General features: G+C 39.4%; 1 protein-coding gene and 1 pseudogene across 1 annotated transcript in view; one reads left to right on the plus strand and one right to left on the minus strand.

The window, feature by feature from the left end:
• Positions 1–2,173: 2,173 nt before the first annotated feature.
• LOC105728123 (NEDD8-activating enzyme E1 catalytic subunit-like) lies at positions 2,174–3,536 on the minus strand (annotated as a pseudogene).
• An 11,526-nt stretch (positions 3,537–15,062) lies between these two features.
• PTPN4 (protein tyrosine phosphatase non-receptor type 4) overlaps positions 15,063–24,263 on the plus strand; it is a 220,490-nt gene continuing 211,289 nt past the window's right edge. The window contains exon 1 of the mRNA XM_064382839.1: positions 15,063–15,136. The gene's annotated coding sequence lies outside the window, so the exon portion shown is untranslated. The remainder of the gene's footprint in view (positions 15,137–24,263) is intronic.

Genomic DNA, 24,263 nt, shown 5'->3' on the forward strand with positions numbered 1-24,263 from the left:
CTTTTTTTTTTAATAGAATATACAAGACAAGAATGTCCATGCAGGTGCACTGGGCTAGTGCTTCAGTGGGGTGACAAATACACACACGCACACACAGACACGGACACATAGACATACACATATGCACATGTGTGGTAGCCAGCCTTCACGATGGTCCTAATCCTTGCCTCCCAGTATTTACACCCATGTGTCATTCTCTCCTACAATGTATACATCTGCCTTGTGTAACAAGTAGAATATTATAGGCATGATGGTGAGTGACTTCCAAGGCTAGGCCATAAAAAATTATGGAGGCTTCCGCCTTGCCCTCTCTGGGATCACTTTCTCTGCAGGAAGCCAGCTCTCATGTTGTGAGGACTCTCAAACAGCACCATAGAGAGTTTCACCTTTTGCCAAAAGCCCATACCACCCAGCCAGCCATGCGGTGAGCCATCTCAGAAACAGATCCTCCAGCCCCATTCTGGCCTTCAGCTCCAGAAGACAGCAGCCCTGGCCGCAACCTTACAGGAGACTTTGAGCCAGCACCACCCAGCTAAGCTACTCTCGCTTTCTCAACCCACAGAAACTGTGAGGTAACAGTTTACTGGGGTTTTATGACAAGGTAACTTGCTAAGCAGCAATAGACAACTAACACAAACTATATACACACATATTTTTCCGTGTATATAATTCATAATACAATGCATATATAGTTTTTCATAATTATCAAAATAATATGGATTTACTGAAGAAATTTTATGAGATAAGTACTATTATGATTCCCATTTTAATAGACATGGAAACTGAAACAGACAGTTCAAGTAACTTATCTAAGCAATAAGTAAAGGAGATAGAATTTGATCTCAGGAATTCTGAGTCTATCACTATCTCATAGGATGGCACACTCTGGCTGACATTTTGTTGTATTTCCCTGCAGTCTTTTAAAAATACAGTTTAAAAAAATTAATAGACTTTACTTTCTAGAGCGCTTTTAGGTTTACAGAAAAATTGAGCAGAAAGTACAAAGAGTTCCCATATATCCTCTCTCCCCTCCCCTTCTCCCCTTTTGCCTACAGTTTCCCTATTGTTAACACCAGGCATTAGTGCGGTGCATTTTTTACAAGTGAGGAGCTGATACTGATGCATTAAGTCTGAGCTGACATTAGGTTTCACTCTTTATGTTGTACATTCAATGGGTTTTAACAAATCCATACTGCTGTGTAGCCACTATTACCGTAGCATACAGACTAGTTTCCTGCCCTCCAAATCCCCTGTGCTGCACCTGTTCATCCTTACTATGCATGCCATTCTTAAGCAGAGCTAATACTACATATATTAATTTTGCAGTTTTTAAATTAATATTGCATAACAATTATTTTTTCATGTCAGTAAAACTTATTTATAAACACTATTTTTAACGCTTGAACAACATTCTATGTGTGCATGGATGAACCATAGCTAAATTTATCTATTCCCCATTGTTGGGCATCAAAATTGTTCTCCCAGGATTTTTTTTTTACACAATATATGATTTTATTAATAAATAGTGTAAAAGCATCAGTGATAACTGTTTGAATATGAAATTTTTTAAACAGCCATGTCTTGGTGTTAATTTTGTGCATATTGGCCTCTATGGCACTACAAGTAAACAGATGAAAATACTGCCCATTTTCGTGCACAGGTATTCAGTTATAACACCGTTCACAAATTATGGACAACATAAATTCTGCAATAACTAATATTCATTTGGATGGCCACAATTAAATGAATATTAAATAAAGGAATAGCCTATGTTCAATATACTCCAGATGACAGATTGTAATATCTACTATTATTTAAAACTTAATTCTTTATTTTATTTAAAGGGACATCTTTTGTGTATCTGGGTGCTCAAATGAAAACTAGGAATGCATTCTTTGACCATAACAAAATTCACATAGAAGAGGGTGTGTGCTTCCACCTCTAAAAGAAGCAATACATTTCCTCATAATCTCTCTCTCCAGGTATCATTTCACATATTATTAATGAAAATCCTTACAAGCACCAACACCAAAATCCCATCTTCAAGGGAAAGTTACTTAAAAAACAGTGATTCATTATATTAAAAAAGTCAAATCATAGCAACACTATTGCTAAAAATGACATCAATTAAACTTCTTAGCATCCACAAAGTATATTATTTCCATAAGTTTTCTATTATGTGCAGATTTTCCTTAAGAAATAAAATGAAGTTTGAATAGTAGAGTCTGCGGTGTGGTGACATCAGCAACCGCCAGTTCTTGTCCATCAACGAGCCCCAATTCTTTCAATGTTTTGGAGAGATTTGGCCTTGTTTATTCTACAATAGAGGTTACCGACTGTAAGTAAAGTGTTCTATTTTTTCCCTCTAGGGTGGCTGTAATGGCTGGAGATTTCATTTGCAGAGAAGCACTATTGGTTAGATAATCCAAAGCTTCTTGTAGTTTAGCTGATGGAGAAAACTGAATGTTTTGAGGAAGCTGGCTACAGGCTGGGCAGTTTTCCTTTCTCTCCGCTTCAAATGTGTGTGTATACAGCCCATCTACATCATTGAAAATCAAATAAATATTCAAGGGAATGTATGCACTTGTGGCTATTTTAAAAACCTCAGTGGCACACACAGCTGCAATGACTGCATTTGTGGAAGCTACTGCAGGAATGATTTTTTTTACTACCCCTTGAGTGAGTCTATATGTAACACCCCTAATATTATATTGTGATGCTCTCTCTAGGGATTTTTGGATCATCTCCATCTAATGGAACACCTTCTCCAAAAGGCTGCTCCTTAGGCCACTGCAACATCCTTACATACTCAATACAGTGCTCTGGTAGCCTGGGCATAGATGCAATGGTGCACATGGGAAAATTAACCTGTGGTGGATAAAGTTCCAGTGTGCATTCAATACAAGCAGTCATTCCAGGCAGAATCACCCAGGCGTTTCCTTTAAAACCTTCTGTCCCTCCACCTATCAAAGGGATAATGGAGCTCGGATCTAAGACACCATCTTCATAATTTAGAAGAGATATCAGCATGCCATTTATCCATCTTCTGGCTATGACAGAGTCCAGTCCACAGACAACAATATGAAATTGTCGATAGAAAGTGTCGTTAAAATCTTGAATCTTGTTGAAATGTGGAACTACATTGCAATTAGGAACTCTGTCATTTAGAAATTCTGCAGCAACTTCAGCCTTAGGTCTTCCAACATCTTTAGGCCTAAATAAAAACTGCCTATTTAGACTGGAAACATCTATAGTGTCCATATCTATAACATGAATCTGTCTAAAACCAGACAAGGCCAGATTTTTCAGGAGCTCACATCCTAAGCCGCCAGCTCCAATGACTAGAACTTCACAAATATCTAACAAGAACTGGAGAGATTCAGTGCTCGGTTAGAAATCAGGGTTTGCGAAGGGTCCAGATCGCTCGAGGAACTTCTTTTCATGGTTCCAGGGACCTTCCCAGTCTCCAGTGTCCCCCCACCCACCATCAACAGCCATTTTCTCAGCCAGCAGCTCCTCTCTTCTTTTCTTCTCCGGCTCCTCGCCATATTGTTCTCCGCCTCTTCATCCGCCATATTGTTCTCCGCCTCTTCCCTCCCAGGATTTTTTTTTAGTCCTGGAATGAGGGACCCTAGACAATTTAACTCAGCATCCTTAATTTAAGTGTGCATTTGTCTAAGGATGTGTGTGTCAGCTTTGGCAAGTAGGTACAACTGCTGCAATTCCAACATCCTTAACCTGGCTTTGTCAGAAACTTGAAAACTATTGATTCTAAGTTATTCGTAGCCTGCCAGAGCACTTGTTCTTATCCTCTCTCCCCCGACCCCAACTTGGCTTTTAGGGTAAGTTTTCTTCAGTTCCCGAGAAATGAATCACTGTGAATACAAAATGGCTAAGAGCATATCTTTGGACCCTACACCCCACAGCAGACACAGGCTGACCCAACTGGGGCCCTTCCAGGATTAACAAGGATCTGAGAACAAGCAGCATAGAAGCAGGGGCAATAAAGGAAATTGATGTTCTCTGAGATTTATTCGTCAAATATTCTGTATATCTTTAGCCCATTCCCAAATTCCTTTACTTAATTCCAAATTTGATTTTAACAGCTTACAAATTCCCATTGGATTAAATCTTTATGACTTATCTGTACTTTTGAGTTCCTGTAATTGAAAATTCCATTTATATGTGATTTCCTTATTATTATAGTATCTTTTTTTGTACACCAGAGGACACCTGGATCTGTATTTCAGGAAGGTACATAAGCCTGTTTGGACTGGCCTAATAGTCAGATTGTCATTACTAAGAAGGAATGAAGCACACAAAATGTAAGCCTCAGGTTTAAGCCTTGCCCTGCCCTCCACCTACAACACACTCTCTCTCTCAGTCTCTCTCTCTTTCTCTCTCTCTCTGAAACCTGATGCTCAGATAGAAAGTTGGGTTCTAAACTGTGTGATTTTGAAAATCCTTAGTGCTAGTATTGATAGGAGAAGAACGTAAAGAATTTAGAAACTGGAAGTGGCAAACCTGAACTGGGAATCGCAAGACTTTGTAAGCCACCGATTTTGATTAAAGAAACATTCGTCTCACTCATAATGGGCAGTTTGTCTTCTAATTCTGAGAAAGTTAACCTAAAAAGAGTGAAGCACAACCTTACTTTTTGTTTTAATGTGTTCCTGGACATTCAGATTGAAGAATTAAAAATGTATATAACCTGCTGAATGCCTACAGTACAGTTTAGATAGCACAGTTGGTTTTTCCAATGAAAATTATTAGGCCACAGTAAAATGCTGGGTTAATCTGTCAAACATTCAGTAGAAAGTTCAGGAACTCTAATAAATAGGGGGGCCAACAGACTTTACTGAAAGTTAATACAAATTTTAGTCAGGTGACTAGCAATAAGCTTTTAAGGTCATCATTTGTTACAATCTATTATAAGTTTTGCTCTACCTCCAGCAAAAGTTCACATATAACATTGGAATCATTGTTTAAACTGGTTAAATATGTGATGATGACACGTCAAGTCTCTAGTATCTCACATCTAGAAGATTACAACAGACTTCTGAATTCCCTTCCCCTACACCTCAGGCATAGAACAGACTCCCCTCAGCGTAAAGGTTGCCATGGCAGTGATTATTAACCAGGGATGGGACCTAGAAGGGTGTGGCTGACATATCAGAATTGGGTGGGGAAAGGAGGAGTATTGATGCAGCATCTCAGGTGATTCTTAGACGCCCCTCATGGTGAGCTACTACCACTGTTTTAACAGGTATGCCAGGTTCAGTCCTGTCCAAATATAATCTCTCCTTCCTCAATACCATGATATTAATTTTTCTTAAATCATTTACTTTATCATCACACTCCCCTTCTTACACACCTTCATCATCTACCAGTTAATGCTCATACTCTTCAGCTTGACTTTCAAGAAACGCTGTACCTCCCACTCCTACCATCATCACAAAGCTTCGTAAGATTAGAAGTTCGGTCTATCTCCTACTACCCCTTGCCATAATATTACCTTTTGAGAATGGTGCTAGAAAATCAGTTTATTTCAACAATTTTTTAAAAAATTTTGAGCTCTACCATGTATGGCTTTGGCGGACCGAAGAGTAAACAAAAGCCAGGATCACTGTTCTAAGGAGTATAAAAGTCAACTGGAGAGAAGAGAGAAAACTGGCCATTGCAGCTTCATGGGCTGTGTGCTTTGCGTGGGCACAGAGAGTTGAGCCTTGAGTGATGGGAGGTCATGGTGGCTTCTAGGAGGAGCCAATTTGAGAAATGAAATCCAAAAGGTGAGCAGGAGTTTAGCAAAGAAAGGGAAGGCAGGACATTAAAACCAGAAGGAAAAGACTGCATATAAAAAGGTGAGAAAAACTGACCAGTTTAGGATGCTTGAGTCATCTGTGGATGGTTGATATGTATATTGCTGATAATAATCTGGGGATCACTCAAGTCCAATCACGGTACTGTGGGATATAGTCAGAAATGCTTTAAAACCAGAGAAAGTGTTGACTCAAACCAGTACATTGAACATGCCTGCTTGGTGGCAATGGACAGAAGGGAACATCCTAGAAGTGTGACAGGCTTATTAAGCACTGTCCAAGGGATAGATACATGCATCAGTTGGGCATGAGTACTGTCATCACTAGAGTGATCCCATGGTGGGGCTGGGAGAGATCTCCATTCTATGTTCCCTAAATAACCTTCTCATGCCTGGAGACCTGCATACTGGAAAGAGGCTATCATTACAGCAAACATCAGTATCTAGTCCCTCCCAAAGGTGATTTGCTTTTAAAAAGACAGTGATTTTACTTTATAACCAATTTCTTAAAAAAAAAAATTTAGCATATGGACAGTGCCAAGTGCCTGATTAATGTGTGTGTTCTAAGAAGATCAAAATGTGGGCTCTGTAAAGCCAAGGATTAGGCTCTGGGCCCTGGTGGCTCCATGGGGCTCTGCCCAACGGAAGGCACTAGCTAAGAGGTCAGCGAGCCTCCTTTTTAAATGCAATAAGAACAATCTGTGTGTCCTGCTACTACTATTACTGGTAGGTTTTGCATCTCCTCTGTCTTCTTGCCCCCATCTCCATCTAGAATGTAATATGAAGCAGTGTGACTCGAAGGGCCGTGATGCAAATGGTTTGTCACCTGTCCAAAACAAGATACATCCAGAAATTGAGAGTAAGAGAACATTTTAGATAAATTTGACAGAGTAATTAATTTCTGTTGAATGTCATAAAAATTTGGGGCTTTTAAAATATGCTGTATGTCTTTGTTTCTTCATTTCATTTTATAGTAATTTATTTCTACAAAAATACTGGTCCATGGTGGATTGGTCTCTCACCCCAGATAGTTTGGGAAGTACCAATATAGAGGGTAGGGATCCCTGTTTAACATTGATGGTGTATGACATTTAGTGCCTGTCCAAATGTCAACCCTGCTGCACAGCAGAATCACCTTGAGAACAAAAAAAAAAATCTTTATCTATATCCATCTATAGAGAGAAGCTTCAGCTCCACCCTGACCAATTAAATGAGAACTGAGGTTGGATTATGGTGTGGCAAGGGCATCTGCATTTCTTAAAAACTTCTGTGGTGTTTCTAATATGCAGCCAGGAATGAAATCCTTAATGTGGGTGGTGTCCAATCAATGACCACAGGTTGAATGAATGACTAAAACATGTCAGTCAGCCAACAACAGGCATTTATTACACACCTGAAAGCACACCTGACAATGCTGTACCAGGTGCTGAGTAACACATTATAAAGTCATGAAGCTTAATCAAGAATTTACAATCTGATGATAAAGCTCCTATGGACAAAGCCAATACATAACAAAGGGCACAGATAAATAAACCTACAGTATTCACCCACAAATAAAATAACATTTATACACTATGGATGGATGAAGCCCAACTCTCTCTCTCTCTCTCTCTCTCTCTCTCTCTCTCTCTCTCTCTCTCAAAAGCAAACAGCATATTCAATAATATTTCACCTAATGGGAAAGAGATTTCCTTAGGTTGGTGTCTCCCCGTTGGTCAAAGAATCCACTAGATGTCACTCAAGGTCCCTCAAGTTTCACTTTCACAAGATTTGCATGGTCTTTAATTTTACATCAGATCATATTCCTCACCAAACTTTGTCTCCACAGTCCAAGACTCCTAATGGAAACCATGCAAAATGCAAGGCACAGAACGTGCTGGTTGTTTGATCTCCTTCCATGGCTTCCCCTAGCACTCTAGGGCCACACCATTCATGCATCTATTGAAGAATAGTAACTAAGGGCTCATGGTCTATGACACATTAGTTTAGGCTGTGGTGGAATCATGATGAGTTAAATAGCCTTGGTTCTGTCCTCATGGATTTTACAGTTTAATCTGTGAAAGCACTCTTCATTCTAATTTGTGTTGTTTACTTATTTATTAGTTCTCCCTTCAGACCAGAAGCTCTCAAACTTTTTTGGCCACCACATCCAAAGTAAGAAAGAGATTTTATATTGCAAACTATATTCACACTAACGCCCAAACACATAACCAAAGTTAAAGTTTCACGGTACAATGCTTATCTTCATGTTGTGCGATACACTGATATTTTCTAGTCTATTCCAGTTCCTTTTCTTTTTTTTCAAAATGCTAGTCATGATCCACCAAATTGACTTCACTACCCACTAATAAGTCACAATCCTAAGGAATCAAAAATACTTGACTTGAGGGAAATGGTCACCTCTTGTGCCTAGCAAATCTTAAGTGAGCAATATATTTTTTTTAAGTGAATGAAAATTTGGGGACTAATTTGCATTAATATTTACATTAGAAAGACAGAGATTAAGTGGTTTATAATATGCATAATCAGCGTCCTACGAACACATTTCTACATACACATTACATTCTATAGACACAATTATAACGGATAATTTTTTTCAGATAATCTATACATGCTATACCAGCTACACTATATATGCTGTTGATGTAATTTATTATTTCAGTCACAATCAAGGACTCACATATTTTAAATTCACATAATTAAAAATATGTTCAGCTGGGTGCAGTGGCTCACACCTATAATCCCAGCACTTTGGGAGGCTGAGGCAGGTGGATCACAAGGTCAAGAGATCGAGATCATCTTGGTCAACATGGTGAAACCCCGTCTCTACTAAAAATACAAAAATTAGCTGGGTGTGGTGGTGCATGCCTGTAGTCCCAGCTACTTGGGAGGCTGAGGCAGGAGAATCGTTTGAACTCAGGAGGCAGAGGTTGCAGTGAGCTGAGATCACGCCATTGCACTCCAGCCTAGCAACAGAGCAAGACTCTGTCAAAAAAAAAAAAAAAGAAAAAAGAAATACATTCATCTGGGAAAAAGAAGTTATAAGCAGCAATGAACTCTTTTGGATATTAAAACTCATTATAAATTCCAGTAGTAAAAGAGCCTGGTATTAGAGACCATAGCAACAGAATAATGGCCTCCAAAGATCCCTAACCCATAAAACCTGTGAATGTTAGCTTGCATGGCAAAAGGGATTTTGCAGATGTGGTTAAGTTAAAGATTTTGAGATGTGGATATTATCCTGGATTATGTGGGTAGACACAATGCAATCACAAGGATCCTTATAAAAGGGAGGCAAGAGGATGAAAAAAGGCAGAAAAGATGATGAGAGAGATTTGAAGATGCCGATACTAGGTTTGAAGATGGTGGAAGAAGCCAGGAGCCAAAGGATGCAGGTGACTTCCAGGAGCTGGAAAAGGCATGGAAAGAAACTCTCCCCTATAGCCTCCTCAAGGAACACAGCTTGGCAGCCTATTTTGGACTTTTGATGTCCAGAACTGTAAAATAATACATTTGTGCTCTTTTAAGCCACTAAAGTTATGCTAATTTTATTTGTTTGTTTGTTTTTTGAGATGGAGTCTCACTCTGTTGCCCAGGTTGGAGTGTAGTGCCATGATCTCTGCTCACAGCAACCTCTGCCTCCTGGGTTCAAGCAATTCTCCTGCCTTAGCATCCCAAGTAGCTGGGACCACAGGCACGTGCCACCACACCTGGCTAATTTTTTGTATTTTTTTTTTTTAGTAGAGATGGGTTTCACCATGTTGGCCAGGCTGGTCTCAAACTTCTGACCTCAGGTGATCCACCAACCTCAGCCTCCTAAAGTGCTGGGATTACAGGCATTAGCCACCACGCACAGCCAAAGTTATGGTAATTTGTTACAGCAGCAACAAGAAATGAAAATAGAGATGGAGTAAATAGTTCAATGGCATGAAATTAAAAAAAAAAAAGTCCAGATCCAAAAAAAAACTTTTGAGAATTTCCTATCTGATAAAAGCAATTTTGTGCGCACATGCGCACACGTTTGTGTGTGTGTTCATTCCATAAGGTGGTATTAGGACAACTGGACAGTTATTTAAAACAAAAAAATAAATAAAGCTGCATCTCTATCCCCTTACACCAAAATTATTTCCCAGATAGCAGCAGAAGACCCATTAGCAATCCTGAGATCAGGATCATGGATTTTTAAGTATTTTAAACATACAACTAAAAGTACTAGAAGAAAATACGGAGTTTCTTTTTGGATTGTGAAAAATACAAAACCCAGAATGATAAGGAAGAGGTGGATTATAGTGGTAATAACTCTCACACAGTGAGTGCAATCAGTAGTCAATTTGGCAGCATTTATCAAAGTTAAACATGGCCATACACTTCAACCCAGCAATTGGATTTCCAGGAATTTGTCTTAAAGAAATGCTTTATTATGCATATGAAATTTTATGATGAAAATGCTCTTTGGAGTATTATTTGTAACAGCAAAGCACTAGAAACAGCCCAATGCCTATTAATCAGAGAAAGTTAAATACATTATGGCTCAACCCTTAGAATGACATGTATCTTTATGTTTTGTTAAGGAATGATTTCCACACACATTTGTAAGTGAAATATGGTATGATCCCTTGTGTGTAGGGAAAAGAGCTATAGGCTTAGCTTATATATTCAGAGAAAATTCTGGAAGTGTACACAAGAACTGTCAATAGTGCCTACCTTTTGAAGGATCTCTCCTTCTTTATTTTCATGCTGACATGGTGACAAATCTGGGTCAACTGCCTCAGAGGTATATGGTGTAGGATTTTTTATTTTTTTAAGTATATTTAACACAGCTCTGTGATTAAAGGAAGCCCAAGCCACAGAATCCTGAACTTATTAGAAACATGTGTGACACCTCTTTAAATATTTAAATTATTTAAATTTGCTTATTTTTGCTTTTAAGTTATGCATGAAGATTCCAGGCAGGTAAAAAGATGAAATTCTCCCTTAATTGACTAGCTGTGGTAGAGAGTGTATCTAACTAAGTTCTCCTGTTGGGGACCAGGTTAGGATTCACATTTGACCAAAAGCCTAAGTACTTTGTATGTCCCACCTCACCAGCGTAGGGGGCAAAATCAAGTCACTTTAAGTCATGTGCTTTTTGAAGTTAAAATTCATACCACTCTGAGCTCTACCTAGCAAGTAGAGTTCAACTTTCCCATGAGGTTCTTCTCCCTAGATATCCCCAGTGATCCCAGGGTTACTCGTTTCTTCCAAAGGGGTCCTCTCCAGTTACTGACAGTGGGTGGCTGGTGAGTCAGCCACAGTGCCTAGTCAAAGCTGCTGCCTGGGGTCACTGCCAAGGCCCATACAGGCAAGAACAAATCCCTGTTCCCTTCTGGCTGTAGCTACCCAGGGTTAAGAGAGGTCCTACCATCGACCACACGGTGCAAAAAGGCCAATCCTCGCCTGCCAACATTCTCCAAGTGTGGATATAACCTTTGTTTTTACTCTCCCAAAGCATAGTCAAGGGCAGGGTGCAGACAAGGAAAAAAATCAGTCAATAGTAATGTCTGCCAATATCCAGTAATGTTTGAGGCCACTTTAAGATGAAAAAAAAAAAAAAAATTCTTGCTAACTTCCAACTGTTAAGCCATTTTAATTATGTCTCTTAATTATGTAAACTTTAGGTAATAATTTCTTACTCTTATAGCTCATGTCTATAAAACTAAAAAAATTTTAGAAATTAAATTCACAAAATTAAAAAGTTCAATTAATATTATGTCTGTAATGTGGTGAATGATATTTGTTGTTTTGCTGAAATTAAATCGTCCTTTGATATGAGAATATGGAACTCACTGCTATGGCATGTGTTTTTTTGCTTGGCATGCTTATAATTGACTTAATTATCCCAACATTCTTCTCTATTTGAATTTCTGTTAAACTTTTGTGCAGTGTACCGTAAGGATGCATGACCTTCACTTAGCCAGAATGCTGTCCTTTCCACAAGAAGTATTCCATTCTTTTCCCATTAACCCCAGAAAATTAAATCTGTGGTTGGTGCCAAATACAAAATCAAGTGCAGTGTTTTGTTACAAGGTGGTCATCAAATGATCCGGCATAGCGACTAGAATATATGAACTTTAAAAAGAACATAATTTAAGTAAGAGCAAAATATTTACATATTTTTGTAGAGAATTTGCAGATATATTTTCTTAGACTCCACTTTAAGGAACAGTAGTTTACACCCTTGCTCCTCCAGGGTGGTCCAAAAGCCAAGGAGCTTATTAGAAAGAGTCTCTAGGCCAGGTGCAGTGGCTTACTCCTGTGATCCTAGCACTTTGGGAGGCCAAGGCAGGAAGATTACTTGAGGCCAAGAGTGTTCAAGACAAGCCTGGGCAACACAGCAAGACCCCGTCTCTACAAAAAAAAAAAGAAAAAAGAAATGCAGAGTCTCAGGGCCCACTCTGGACCTAATGGATTAGAACTTGCCGTTTAATAAGAGCCCAGGTGACCAGCATGTGAAGTGTGAGATGTACTATTTTATTATTCCCCAATTCAATTTTCTTTCTTTTTTGAGATGGAGTTTCTCGCTTGTTGCCCAGGCTGGAGTGCAATGGCACGCTCTCAGCTCACTGCAACCTCTGCCTCCCGGGTTCAAGCCATGCTCCTGCCTCAGCCTCCCAAGTAGCTGGGATTACAGGCATGTGCCACCACTCTTGGCTAATTTTTTGTATTTTTAATAGAGACAGGTTTCCCCATGCTGGTCAGGCTGGTCTCAAACTCCCAACCTCAAGTGATCTGCCTGCCTTGGCCTCCCAAAGTGCTAGGATTACAGGCGTGAACCACCGTGCCCCACCCCCAACACAATTTTCAATCGGCCCATGTGAGGCTGGGGCACAGTTCAAAGCTCTCTCTCTCTCTTTTTTTAAGGACAATTATTGATTCTTCTCTTTCCAGGGTTGCAGGCAGGGAGATCCAAGGTGAACTCAGATTTTTCTAGGAATAATGGTGAGTACCAGTAACTTCAAAGGGTCCATTCTGGTGACTTGTAGGGGAAGTTCCACTCAGGAACTTTTGTGTCTTGCTTCACACCAGACACAAGACCACATATAAGCCAGGTGGCTTGTACCTGTAATCCCAGCTACTCTGAAGGTTAAGGCAAGATGATCTCTTGAGCCCAGGAGTTGGAGACCAGCCTGGACAACATAGCGGGACAACATAGTGAGAGCTTGCTTCAAAACAAAAATTACATATTGTAGCCAGGTGCGGTGGCTCACGCCTGTAATCTCAGCACTTTGGGAGGCCAAGGCTGGCGGATCACCTGAGGTCAGGAGTTTGAGACCAGCCTGACCAAGATGGAGAAACCCCCGTCTCTACTAAAAACACCCAAAATTAGCCAGGCGTGGTGGCTCATGCCTGTAATCCCAGCTACTTGGAAGGCTGAGGCAGGAGAATCGCTTGCACCTGGCAGGTGGAGATTGCAGTGAGTCTAGATCGCACCCTTGCACTCCAGCCTGGGCAACAAGAGCGAAACTCCATCTCAAAAAAAAAAATTACATATTGTATGATTCCATTTATATGAAACATTCAGACAATTTCTGATGGAAGTCTCATATGATCTTTGGTTGGAGGATGACTGGATGTTGGCAGATGACAATGAGGTGAAGAGCATTTTAGCAGAGGAACGGCATGATCAAAGACAAAATGGAGAGTCAGAGGCAGGAATGGATATTTAAGGAAGAATGAATGAGCACTGGCTACAACAGATCTGGGAAGAAAATTAAGTGAAGGAAGTACAGCAGGAAACATGGATTGACAAGTTGTCTTTTTCAAATGGAAAAACTAACAGGTGTGAGGGAGAAGAGAGTCAATAGGAATTGCCATCTTTTCCAGATTTGATCAAATTCCCCTGATTTGTAGTCATTTTGTCGGCTTGGAGGGAAAGCAGTCTTTATAAAGGTCAGCTCTGATAGGATGCTCAAGCTAAGAGCAAGGAAGGACAAAGAAGGCGCTTGGCGACAGAAAAGGGCGCTTACCAAAACTGGGCAAAAAGTTAGTGTGGTGGTCCCCAAATCCCTTCTTTTCCCATTTCAGCTGAGGTCACCCGCCAGTAGGCAACTGTTCTATTACCAATAAGTTTGTATCACCAATAAAACATTATAACGCACCTGGCTAAAAACCCTGGTGTGATAACACCAAATTCATGTTATTGGAATGAATTAAATTTTAAAAAGCACACCACCGTTCCAGGCACACAGAAGTCACCCCTAAACGTTGTTTTATAAACGAAGATTGGTTGCTGAGGTTTTGTTTTGGAGCCTATGTTTAGGAGAGGAAATGATTCAAAACTGCCCCCCAAACCTATATCCTCTATGAGCACTGAGGTTGGAGCGACCTGGTGACAAGAGGTCTGGTTTTCCCCTTTAACAAAGGCTTCTGATCCCATTATCATGTCCCCCAGGTCAGTGGGTGCAGCAGGGGTCGCAGGCCAAGCAACCATTCGCGACGCGGCTGCGGGGCGGGGACCCGGCGCTCCGCCTCTCCCTCCTGTCCGCCCCCGCAATCCTGCTAGGCCGGCCTCTCGCACCTGCGTGTCCCTCTGAGCTCCCACTGTTGCGACTTCTCCCGGTGCTAGCGGGGAAGGGTTTTGGCCTCGCCTCTCGCGAGATCATCTCCTGCTGCTGCTGCTGCTGCTGCCGCCGCCGCTCCTGGACGCTGACTGGCGGCGCCTGCGCAGCCGCCATGTTCGGTTGCTATGCTGCGGCCTAGGAGAGGGGGTGTGCTTGAGAGAGGAGGAAGAGACAGGGGGAGGAGGGGGAGGAAGAGGAGGTGGAGAAGGAGGGGGGCAACTGAGCTCCCCTTGCACTCTCACACACAAACGCTGCCCAGGATTACCCGCCCGCTCACGCCGCGCAGCGCGCTTTTCCGCTTCTCGCGCCCCACCACCAACGTTGTTCTCTTAGGACTCCTGGGTCCCAGGGGCCGGAATTGGGCCTGAGCCGGGGAGAAAAAGACTTGGCTTTGGCCGAGGGGTCGGAGGATTGGGGACAAGCCCCCTCCCCCACGCACTTTTGGGGGTGTGGATTATCTCATCCCCGCAGGGAGGTAGGCGAGGGCGCCGGCTGCCCGCCTCCCTGCCACCTCCCTGGCGGCGCCGGCCCGCGGCTGCCCAGCAGCATGAGGTGGTGCTGGCGGCTCTGGGTCGTGGCGCGACCGCTGCGGCGGCGGCTGCTCGGGGGGCGCTGAGGTAGCCCCCCGGAGCGGCACGGCGGACGCGGTTTCCCTGGGGCGCCGGGGCCTCGAGGCTTTTTATCTCCAGCCGAGAGGACGCGGCTGTGATATACGAAGGTAAGAGGTTCTTCGGTCCCCCCTGGCCTCTCGGCCCTGCACGTTGAACGCGAGGATCTTACCTGCATGTGTGGCTCCTGGGAGGTGAGCCAGGTAGGGCAAGTCAGAGATAGGAGAATGATTTAAAAGGAAAGGAGGGGGAAAAAAAAAAGACGCTTTCTTACTGGGACCTCTGCTCGTGGGGCTCTCGGGGGTTATAGTTGGAATCTCTGTTATGGTTCCGCGAAGGGACAAGGGATGGAATATAGATGTGGAGATGGAATGTTCCCCGGCACCTAAACTCTAGGTAAAGCTTTGGAATCTTGAGTTTTCCATTGCTGGTAGAATTCCTTTTTTAAAAAAATTGGCTCATATGAGCGCTTCTTGCACGCTGCATAAGCCAACTGTTCCTACCATTGAAGTTTTAAGCCTGTTATGATTCTACCAGTATATACCTGTATTTGGGAATCTATAGTTGAGCCAAAAAAAAAAAAAAGTTGAGATGTAGGTAAATGCCTAAGCATTTCGCAGAGTTTCCATAAAATGGAACAACTTACAGTTGCACAGGTTATGTGTGGATGTTTCTGCAAAACTTAGGATGGAAGATTTTATGTCTGGGCTTGCATCATTTAGTGACATCAGTATGTACAAGGACGATTTGTAGGGTTTTTCGAAACGCTTTTTCTAGGATAACTTGTTATACATCTGCAATATGCCAGCTGCTTTTCGAATGAGAGATTTCAGTAATATTAAGTTTCTGTGTCCAGATCTTGGGCTCAGTTAAAACAGTACAGCTGATTGGCCACATTTAAAACATATTTATGGAGAAAGATAAAAACAAAAGGCCCATGTATCCGACTTGTAAAAGACAATTAGAGTAAAAGAAGACTGGAACAGTAAAAGCCAGGATATTTTTAAATCTTGGTTTTCTGAACTTTAATGTACCAGAGGAAAAAAAATTTTTTTTCAATTTTAAGGGGGAAGGAGATGGCCTTAAAATAAAGAATTGTTCAGAGCCTAAAGTATGCTTAATGGAATAGAGCCAGATGTATTATTTAAATCTTGAATTTGATTAGTATAAATTCGGCTTTCTTTTAAAGAAAACTCATAAGCAAAAGTGTGTGTATTGTAGAGAACCTTTTTACAAACTTGTAAGTGTGATCATTTTGTGGACATCACCATTTTTTGTCAATAAATTTATGCTCTAGTTACCACAAAAGCAATTCTTATGTCTTCTCATTTTTTGTGGTACACATATCTTTGTTACATTTTGGATTGAAACACACACGGTCCCATAATATCATGATCTTGAGTGATTTATAAGAGAAACAGTCTTTTTTGTACATAGGAATGTTTGTGATTTTGCTAGTCTCTTTTAAAAATTTGGTAAGAGATTTCTAAAATCCAAGGAGGCATCACTATTTTGTAGTTTTTAAAAATACTAAGTGAGTAGGTTCACGTTTATTAAGTTAGAAAATCACAGGTTCCTCAAAAGTAGTAATAGATGAGGATATGATTTTCTTACTGCTTATTTTCTAACATCTTAGCTTCAGAGCTGTAGGTATTGAATTGAGTCAAACGTGTTTTTTTTTCTTATGTTCTAATTAAATATCTTTAAAAATGACCCTAGTAACATTGTTACTTTAAATTTATAACACCCAGTTTCTAATTTAGGCTAGGCATAAAACCAGCATTGATTGAACATACTTGCTAAAAATACTTTCTGGGTCGGATGTACTTAGAATGCAGCCTCAGGAAAATTCATTTGAACTATTCTACTGTGACCAGTGTACACTTCATTACTGTTGAAGGACTTTTAAAAAATTATAGATCTCACATACTCGATTTAATCAGTTTGGTTAAAAAAAAGTATAATAGAGATAGTAATACAAACTTTTCAGCTTTTTTTTTTTTTTTTACTTATATGACTTCCTTAGATTGTCATTAAACTGTGATTTGTATTTTTTTAAAAATAGTTTTGTCTGTTAAACAGAATTGAGGTGTAAAGAACAATATCCATTGTTATCTGTTTAGTATTTATGACTTACAAACTCTAAAAGCCGCATCAGTGATCATGGCTTTTAGAAAGTTGTCTTTAAGGAGCAAAGTAAGAGACTACCAGATAATTACAAGGAGGTTGGTTATTGAGAGTACTTTTGCCCATGCTTGAGAGTTAATATGGTCACTTTTAAAGAAGAAAACTTTTCTAAAAATATGTGGAAATCTTGTTTGGTGTATGTTTAAAGACAAATGTTTAAAAGTTCTGCCTGAATTCTTTGTTAGAATACAAAATTGATCAACTCACTAGGAATGAATGGTTAGTGACTTATTGTGGCTAAATATGAATTGTTGCTCCTATATAAAATTTAGTTATTGGTAGAAGTTTATGAGCTGAGTTGAATTTTGTTGTTTTTCTGGGTTATTGCATGTTATGAAGTTTTTTATATACTACAGTCCAGATTTGCTGAATTTGCCAATTTACTAGAATAAGCTGTGAAGCCTTGAAGATTGGCTTAGCATTCTGAAAATCCTTTTTATTGTTTGTCAGGGAAGTACTATAGGAAGGAGCTGTTACTATCTCTTCATTTAATATTTAATCAATAGTACAGATGGTGAGATGGGATATAATGTAGAAATGCCATAGGATCTTCCATATTGATAAGAAAGTACCATTGTTTAGGAACAGCATAATTTCTTATCTTTTGCATGAATGGGGCAAAAGAGGAGGGGAAATTTATTAGACTCTCTTTTATTTCATTAGAGGCATTTTCCCTCACATTCATTCTTCATTTCATTATTCCTAAGTAGAAACATTGGAAGAGAGATGCAGGTATTTGAAGAAATTAGTAAGAACAAAATGAAAGTTATATCCTGTAGACTATATTGAAGGGAAGATATCAATTTGGGTTGGTTACTGTGTTTGTATCTTTTAACAAGGAATATATAGAGAGTAGTAGAAAGAAAAAAGGATCCAGAACGCAAGAGTGTTAGTATTTGCCTGTTAAGTGCCAGACACTGTATAAGGGATTTTTCATGTTATCCCACTCACCAAGTACACTTTATGAGGCAGGTATTATTAATCCCCTGTCCTCTCCCTGCCAAATAGAAGCTAAGGGAAATGAAATAACTTGTCCAGGCTCATACTTCTAGTAAGTGTAATTCTCTAAAACTTACTCTTTAGATTGGTTCTGTCCAATTAAACTTTCTGCAGTGATGGAAATATTCTCTTTTCCTTCAACTTTATTCAAGTATAATTGACAAATATTGATAGAAATATTTTTTGCACTCTTAGATATGGTAGCCATTAACCATGTGTGGCTATGGAGCGCTTAAAAGGTGATGAGCATGTCTGAGAAACTAAATTTAAAATTGTATTTAATTTTAATCAATTTAAATTTATAGGCAGATATGGCTAGTAGCTATAGTATTGGACAGCTTAACTGTAGGTCTTGGTGCTTAGAAATCTGAGTTCTAGTATTTAATCTTTCACTAACTTATATGTATGGCATTAGGCAAGTTACTTAGTTCTGGACTTCAATTTAATCTGGTGTGAAAATGAAAGGGTTGCCACTAAAAGGTTATCTCCAAGGTTCCTTCTTGCTCTAAAGTTCTGTGATTCTTATTAAAATGTACAGCAGCATTTAATATTCACAAACATTATATCTAAAAGGATCCCCTCTCCAATACGCTCACCCATTACCTAAGGATATTTGTTTAGTCAGTTTCTCTTTTTGAGAAGTGTATGTGTAAAGCACACATAAAGGATAATAGATTATTCCCCACCTCCCCCAATTGTTTGGCAAAAACATTGTGTAACTCAAGGCCGTACTTTATGTTGGAACAAAGTTTAAACTTTAAAGGCCATATTTTAACATGCCACCTTCCCGTTTAAAAATATATAGGAGTTCCTTGGTGCTTATCAAGTTCATTCCAAATTTACCTGTTTGGTCTTGAAGACTTCCCACCAACTTCATCTCATTAACCTTGTTTCTCATTCTTGCTTAAAACGGAAGAAAATATCCTTGTTTTTTCCTTTGTCCTTGTTTCTTTAATTTAAATATCTCCGTCTCCATCCATGTGCGTCCTCTTTAAACCTTTTTCAAAATTCACCTGTTTTTGGAAGAATGCTGCTTAATTCACTCACAGGATCTGTTAATGAACCCTGGTAATAAGTACCCTTAGGTAAATATATACTTGTTTAGATATAGTTCAGTACATCCTTCTTAAGCTTTTTTTTTCCTCCTTAAGTTTTTATGTTACTCCTCTGTTTCCTTAATTTTCTTAGGTTAAAAAAATTAAAATAGGAATTGTTTCTTTTGTATTGCCTCATAAATTTAGTCAATTTTTCAGCAATCTTCCTTTAAAAAGTTGCTAATTTAAAAAAAAGATAAATACTGTTACAACATTTACCCTTGATACTGTAATAGATATTTTTTGTTTCCTTCCGGGTAATTGTTCATATTTTTAAAATAAAGTTGTGTGATAGAGGTAGAATTTTGAGAGTAATGTATTGGGGACATTGTATAGTAGAGGCTGGGAATGTAGGGAAGAGATCATAGACTTTGGAGTCAAATCTGGTGTGGAATCTAGCCTCAAAAACCTTGGGCAAATTATATAATTTCTGAGTCAGTTGGCCGGTTGGCCTTGAATTGTTGTGAAGATTAAGATTACATTATATGTAAGGATTACATTATATGTAAGGATTACATTATATGTAAGGATTACATTATATGTAAGGCATGTAGCAGTGTGCTTTAAATAGAAGAGATGATCAATAAGTGATAGCTGGTATTATTTCTTCCATTTTCCTATTCCCATTTTCATGAATATTATTTATTTTAGCTACCCAAAGCCACCAAAGTCAATGAATATAATTTAAATGATTAGTTAACATTCAGGTGATATACCGTAACTGATTTAGACATTTACCTTTTGTTACCAGTTTTTTTGTTTATTTCCTCAGTTTAAAACCCCCAGGACTGGGATAAGGTCAAGTGTCGTGAATATTTATTTCTATGCCAGATCTCTCTCTTACAAAAGTACCTAGAGTGGGTGTTCTTGTTTTGCGGAAAAAATGCTAATATAATTGTGTTTCATTGTTTTAGTTAATGTAATTTGAAAATTTTGGTTTATTTGGGGATGATGTAGTGAACATTCCTTTATATATAGTTAAGCAAACATTTGAAATGCCCATTGTAGTGGGAGCAATGGTATAAAGGTAAATAAGATGTGATTCTTGTCCTTGAGCTCAAATTCTAGGATGGTAACACATGTCAACAAACAATTACAATTCATAGTGACAGTGTAATAAGATCTGGGGAAAGAGAAGTGGCATTTGAACATGGTCTTGAGGATCATTTGGAATTGATCTGGGTAGAGAGAACAGCATGTACAAAAGGTCAAAATATGAAAGAATGTGTAGTGCGTTTGGAGAAATGTGAGTTGTCTCATTGGATATGTCTCTGTCTGGGTGGGTGTGGTTGTCTGTTCCTGTGTGTGAATCTCTATCTTTGTGTATGTGTGTGTGTGTTGATTGCAGTGGGAAATGAAGCCTTGTGAGGGTCCTTGTGTTTGGACAATGAGTGGGATCATTTTAAAACCTTTAAAATAGAGCTTTCCAACCAGTGCGCCATGAAGGGTTTACCGGTGTGTTGGAGAGCAAGATACTCTTCAGCTTATGGGACCTGGGCATATCAGATCCCCCTCCCCACCCCACCCCAGGATGGTTTCTTTTGGCTTTGAATAGCCTTTGTGGCTTATTCCAGTGTGCTAAGAAATTATTATTTTCTTTGTTGCCAAGTTGGGAAAAGAATTGGGAAAACCACTGTTTTAGAGATTCTAAGTATTGGAAAGTTTATGGTATCCACTCACCCTTGGCATCCACTATGTGGTCAGAAATAAATACCACATCCTGAAGTAAGCTTAAGGTAAGTCAGAATCCCCCCTCTTTCTCCTTCTTTTTCTTTCCCTTTACCCACTGCCTCCCCCACTTTACTGGTGTGTGTGCATGTGTGTGTGTGTATATGTGAAATATCTTCATTTAGTCTGCCTCTTAGGAAATCAGTATTAACATTCAGGAACAATTGTAGGTATTTAAATAAGGGATGATAAGATTAGATGTAGATTTTGAAAGGTAACTCCTGACTTGTAGATAATGATGCAAAGATACAAGGATAATGCAAGGATGAGATTAGAAGTGGAACAGAGACCAGATACAGTTGTAGTGGTTCAGGGGAGGGATGATAGGAACTAAAATACGATAGTATAGATAAGGATATGAAATTAGAACTGGAAACTGACTAGTTTCACTAGACTTGAGAGTCCATCTGGACTTGGTGGGGAAGAGTTAAAGATGATGCTAAGATTTCTTTGGCAACTTCCCTTTTTTAGCAAGGGAAGGCCAAATGAGTGTTATTGAGCACTTTCAGTGAGCCAGGTATTTGGTAGACAGCAAAGTTGTCACGAGTTCTCATTTAACATTTTGAAATAATTTCAAACCTGATGAGAAATCTCAAAAAAGGTATGACAAAGCTCCTGAATTGCCTTCAACTAATTTTTAACATTGTACTAGCTATATATCATGTGTATACACAATGCGAGATAAGCCTGGAACATCTCCTTGTGCTTTACTCGGTAAGGCCTTCTTTTCCAGATGCCCCAAGAGGTAACGTTGGAATTGTCTTTAGCCTCTTCCCTTTTTCTACTATATCTAATTGGATTCTTAAATTTCAGTGAACCAACCTCATCATCTGTCATCTCTGGTCCTACATTTTAATCCTTATTTCTTCATTTCAGGAGAATGTACCATTTCTAATTTCATTTGACAGTTTCCTGAATTATTTGAGACCAAGTTGCAGACATGACGCCTATCACTCCTAAATATTTTAGTATATATGTAGCAAAACAGGGCAGTCTCCTATATAACCACCAAATCAGGAAGTAACATTGATACAGCACTACCTTCAGGTCCCTAGATGCCATTCAAATTTTTCCAACTATCCCAATAGTATCTCTCTTTTCTTTTTGGTCCAGGATCCAATTCAGGTTCACACATTACATTTAATTGTCACATCTTTTAGTCTCCATCAGTTTGGAATGGTTCCTCAATATTTCCCTGTCCTTTACGACCTTGACAATTTTAACAAGTAGAGTCCTTTTTTCTGTAATGCGTTCCTCAACTTAAGTTCATCTAATGGTTCCTCATGTGCAGACCGGGTGCATTGTTGGCAGGAATGCCATAAAAATAATGTGATATTCTTAGTACATCACTGGGAGACGTGCTGTATAGTCCTACCACTAGTGATGTTTCACTTTGAACACCTGTTAAATTCAAGTCTGCTGGGTTTCTCTACTATGACGTTATTGTTTTTTTCCTTTTGTAATTGAGAATTCTTATGTGAAAAGGTATCCAGGAGTGTGTCAGTATTCCTCATCAGACCTCTAACCACCATCAGGTCTGATGACTGCTTCCTGAATCAACCACAACTGTGAAAGTCGTCACCTACATTTATTAGTTCATATTCTACTGAAAGAAGATTTCCACCTTCTTCTCCATTTATTCATTCATTCATTCATTTATATCAGTATATACTCCTGGACTTGTTTCTGTTTAGTGGTTTTTATTAGTTACTGTCATTTTAAAATTTCATTTTGTGTGTCAAATTGTCCCAAATTTGGGCAGTGGGAACCCCTTTAAGTTGGCTCCTCTATCCTCCTTGACCTGTCCCTTTCTTGGTGTATTTCCTTATTTTCTGGCCTATCAAGATGTTCCAGATGATCTTAATACTGTCCTATTCCAGCTCTGAAATCATTTATTTCTCCAAGGAATCCTGATCTTTTTTTGTTTGTTTGTTTTAGTATAGGTGATATTTAGAAACAGATCCGAGTGTTTAGTGTGTTCATTTCTGCTGGTATGTCATCACTTTTAGGGGGATAGAGCTAGGAAATGCATATATGTATACGCACATCTGAATCTGTTTCTATGCCTATGTACAGATATTTTAAAAGTTCACACTGATACAACCAATTCCAGTCTAACATCTCAGGATTTGTCTAGCCTTTTCCCTTTCTGTATTTGTAAATCTCTTCTCCAGCAGTGAGAAATTGGTTCCTATTATCTCCTCAGTGTATTTAGTTACTTGCTGGATACCCTTGTATGTGCCAATCTTCTGACCCCACATTAGTTGTCTCATTTCTCCTTGCTTCCACCTCTCAGGCCTGTGGCATGGGGTCCTCAGGGCATGCTGTCAGGTCCATGTAGTAAAGAGAACTTCTCATTTAATCTTTCATCCCCTTCATTTAATCAGGACAGAAATTTGTTAGGAAGGTGCTATCCCCAGTTTTAAAAGGAAAACAGAGCTGAAATTCAGAAAGGTGTGTGTTTTTAGGCAGGTTACTGTGTAAATAGCTGAGTAAATATTTTGCATTCAGATTCATCTAACACTGAAACCTCTTTTCTCTCCTGTACTGCATAGTCTCTATCTGTGGAACCAAAGTGGCAGGATTTAAGGTTGTATAGATAGATGGTAGCTGAAGCAGTGTGACTGCCGCTGCTTATGAAGTATGTATAAAGTTAGGAATAAGCACACTGACAGATTAAGGGGTCTCAGAAACGAAGAAGCCAGTGAAGAAGACTGAAAGAAAGGTGGTGAGAGAGAAGAGTGTGGTTGTGTGCTAGATCATGACGAAGTAAGGAATTTCATGAAGCTGTCATGCTGCTGAGAGAAAACTTGAAGACCAAAAGACTTTGAATTTGACTGCTGGAAAGTTATTGATAATCTTAGCTAGTTGGTTTTCCAGTATGTTCAGGCAAGCCACCTGTATCAATCACTGAGATACTAATGAAAAATATGAACTCCCCAGGTCTCATCTCAGACCATACAGATTCTTAAAAGGGTTACTGGGGAGCCACAAAGTGGTAGTAGCGTGGAAGATCTGCTGAAATGCTAAGGTTTTTCTGAGGTGTACTAGTTTGAAGTTTGTTGCTTTAGCAGAAGAGTTATAGTAGAAAAGTATGATGAACTAAATTGAGGAAACCAAGTGTACAATGAATATAGATGAGACACTCTTCGAGAAGTCTGGCCATAGAGGTAAGAGACCTCAGGTCATGGAAGAATAGGGGACAGCATCAAGAAAAATACTTTTGTTT

This window comes from Aotus nancymaae, unplaced genomic scaffold (genome assembly GCF_030222135.1).
Source record: "Aotus nancymaae isolate 86718 unplaced genomic scaffold, 86718_ANA_hifiasm-v0.15.2.pri h1tg000029l, whole genome shotgun sequence".
NCBI classification, from domain to species: domain Eukaryota; kingdom Metazoa; phylum Chordata; class Mammalia; order Primates; family Aotidae; genus Aotus; species Aotus nancymaae.